The sequence below is a fragment of the Triticum urartu genome, chromosome 6 (genome assembly GCF_003073215.2).
Source record: "Triticum urartu cultivar G1812 chromosome 6, Tu2.1, whole genome shotgun sequence".
In the NCBI taxonomy this organism is placed as follows: Eukaryota; Viridiplantae; Streptophyta; class Magnoliopsida; order Poales; family Poaceae; genus Triticum; species Triticum urartu.
The window spans coordinates 293195048-293198774 of NC_053027.1; positions in this window are offsets into that span (position 1 = coordinate 293195048).

Consider the following 3727-nt stretch of genomic DNA (forward strand, 5'->3'; position numbering starts at 1 on the left):
CTTGGCGATGGTCGTGACAAGGAGGAAGGCGGCTTCTTACTCGGCGCCGGCCACGGCTTGTCTAGCTACGGCAGCTCCTCTTCCGACAACAGCTCCAGGAGTGGAGGCTACGACCAGCCGCCGCGCCCGCTTCGAAGGTGGCAGCGGGTCGTCCCGTCACTGCGCTCTGGTGAAGCGCGAGGAGGGGTCCGACTAAACCTAGGAGAGCGCCACAGGCCTGTCCTCGTGACCTTCCGCAGGAGCACGTTCCACTTTTATTTCGTTCTTCCTTTCCTTCCTGCATTAGAGAGAGACAAGTATGGACCCCTGCTAGGGCGTGCGACAATTATGATTTCTAAGTGGGTATGCTATGTTTATCATTCCCGTGTAGTGTTGCAGTATCATGTTTTATGTATGCGTGTAGAATGACTTAGCTCGATGTTCCTGAGGTAGGTTCCGCCTCGCGAGACGCGCGGTTCCCAGTGCCTGACGAGGCCTCCTGTGCTCGGGTGGCGCCTGAGAACTGCAAAAATTCATTAGGGAATCCTTATTCTTCCAGACCCTGGTCGTAGGCACTGCCGGCCGTAACCCAGTGCTTCACATCGAGGTACCTGCTACCTCTTTTAGCACTGTGTTGGTTTTCCCCGAAGAGGATGGGATGATGCAGCAAAGTAGCGTAAGTATTTCCCTCATTTTGAGAACCAAGGTATCAATCCAGTAGGAGGCTATGCGCAAGCCATCGTACCTGCACAAAAAAAATAAATCCTCGCAACCAACGCAAATAGGGGTTGTCAATCCCTATGAGGCCACTTACGAGAGTGTGATCTGATAGATATGATAAAGATAATATTTTTGGTATTTTTATGATAAAGATGCAAAGTAAAATAAAGGCAAAGTAAATAGCAAAGTAGTAGGAGAACAATATAATGAAGATAGACCCGGGGGCCATAGGTTTCACTAGTGGCTTCTCTCGAGAGCATAAGTATTCTACGGTGGGTGAACAAATTACTGTTGAGCAATTGACAGAATTGAGCATAATTATGAGAATATCTAGGCATGATCATGTATATAGGCATCACGTCCGAGACAAGTAGACCGACTCCTGCCTGCATATACTACTATTACTCCACACATCGATGGCTATCCAGCATGCATCTAGAGTATTAAGTTAAAAACAGAGTAATGCCTTAAGCAAGATGACATGATGTAGAGGGATACACTCATGCGTTATGAAGAAAACCCCATCTTGTTATCCTCGATGGCAACAATACAATACGTGCCTTACTGCCTTACTATCACCGGGAAAGGACACCGCAAGATTGAACCCAAAGCTAAGCACTTCTCCCATTGCAAGAAAGATCTATCTAGTAGGCCAAACCAAACTGATAATTCGAAGAGACTTGCAAAGATAACAAATCATACATAAAAGAATTCAGAGAAGATTCAAATATTATTCATAGATAGACTTGATCATAAACCCACAATTCATCGATCTCAACAAACACACCGCAAAAAGAAGATTACATTGAATAGATCTCCACAAGAGAGGGGGAGAACATTGTATTGAGATCCAAAAAGAGAGAAGAAGCCATCTAGCTACTAACTATGGACCCGTAGGTCTGAGATAAACTACTCACACTTCATCGGAGGGGCTATGGTGTTGATGTAGAAGCCCTCCGTGATCGATGCCCCCTCCGGCAGAGCTCCGGAACAGGCCCCAAGATGGGATCTCGTGGATACAGAAAGTTACAGTGGTGGAATTAGGGTTTTGGCTCTTGTTCTGATCGTTTGGGGGTACGTGGATATATATAGGAGGAAGAAGTACATCGGTGGAGCAACAGGGGACCCACGAGGGTGGGGGGCACGCCTGGTAGGGTAGGGCGTGCCCCCCTACCTCGTGGCCTCCTGTTGGGTGTCTTGACGTAGGGTCCAAGTCTCGTGAGTTGTATTCAATGAGAAAATCACGTTCCCGAAGGTTTCATTCCGTTTGGACTCCGTTTGATATTCCTTTTCTTGGAAACCCTAAAACAGGCAAAAAAACAGCATTTCTGGGCTGGGCCTCCGGTTAATATGTTAGTCCCAAAAATAATATAAAAGTGGATAATAAAGCCCAATAATGTTTACAACAGTAGATAATATAGCATGGAGCAATCAAAAATTATAGATACGTTGGAGACGTATCAAGCATCCCCAAGCTTAATTACTGCTCGTCCTCGAGTAGGTATATGATAAAAACAAAAAAAAATATGCGGAGTGCTACTTGGCATAATTTTAATGTAATTCTTCTTAATTGTGGTATGAATATTCAGATCCGAAAGATTCAAGACAAAAGTTCATATTGACATAAAAATAATAATACTTCAAGCATACTAACTAAGCAATTATGTCTTCTCAAAATAACATGGCCAAAGAAAGTTATCCCTACAAAATCATATAGTCTGGATATGCTCCATCTTCACCACACAAAATATTTAAATCATGCACAACCCCGATGACAAGCCAAGCAATTGTTTCATACTTTTGACATTCTCAAAACTTTTTCAATTTTCACGCAATACATGAGCGTGAGCCATGGACATAGCACTATAGGTGGAATAGAGTGGTGGTTGTGGAGAAGACAAAAAGGGAGAAGATAGTCTCACATCAACTAGGCATATCAATGGGCTATGGAGATGCCCATCAATAGATATCAATGTGAGTGAGTAGGGATTGCCATGCAACGGATGCACTAGAGCTATAAGTATATGAAAGCTCAAAAAGAAACTAAGTGGGTGTGCATCCAACTTGCTTGCTCATGAAGACCTAGGGCATTTTGAGAAAGCCCATCATTGGAATATACAAGCCAAGTTCTATAATGAAAATTCCCATTAGTATATGAAAGTGATAACATGAGAGACTCTCTACTATGAAGATCATGGTGCTACTTTGAAGCACAAGTGTGGTAAAAGGATAGTAGCATTGCCCCTTCTCTCTTTTTCTCTCATTTCTTTATTTGGGAATTTTCTCTTTTTTTATGGCCTCTTTTCTTTTTTTCGTCCGGAGTCTCATCCCGACTTGTGGGGGAATCATAGTCTCCATCATCCTTTCCTCACTGGGACAATGCTGTAATAATGATGATCATCACACTTTTATTTTTCTTACAACTCAAGAATTACAACTCGATTCTTAGAACAAAATATGAATCTATATGAATGCCGCCGACGGTGTACCGGGATATGCAATGAATCAAGAGTGACACCTATGACAGAATTATGAATGGTGGCTTTTCCACAAATACGATGTCAACTACATGATCATGCTAAGCAATATGACAATGATGGAGTGTGTCATAACAAACGGAACGGTGGAAAGTTTCATGGCAATATATCTCAGAATGGCTATGGAAATGCCACAATAGGTAGGTATGGTGGCTGTTTTGAGGAAGGTATATGGTGGGTGTATGATACTGGCGAAAAGTGCGCGGTATTAGAGAGGCTAGCAAAGGTGGAAGGGTGAGAGTGCGTATCATCCATGGACTCAACATTAGTCATAAAGAACTCATATACTTATTGCAAAAATCTACAAGTTATCAAAGCAAAGTATTACACGCATGCTCGTAGGGGGGTAGATTGGTAGGAAAAGACCATCGCTCGTCCCCTACCGCCACTCATAAGGAAGACAATCAAAAAATAAATCATGCTCTGACTTCATCACATAACGGTTCACCATACGTGCATGCTAAAGGAATCACAAACCTCAACACAAGTAT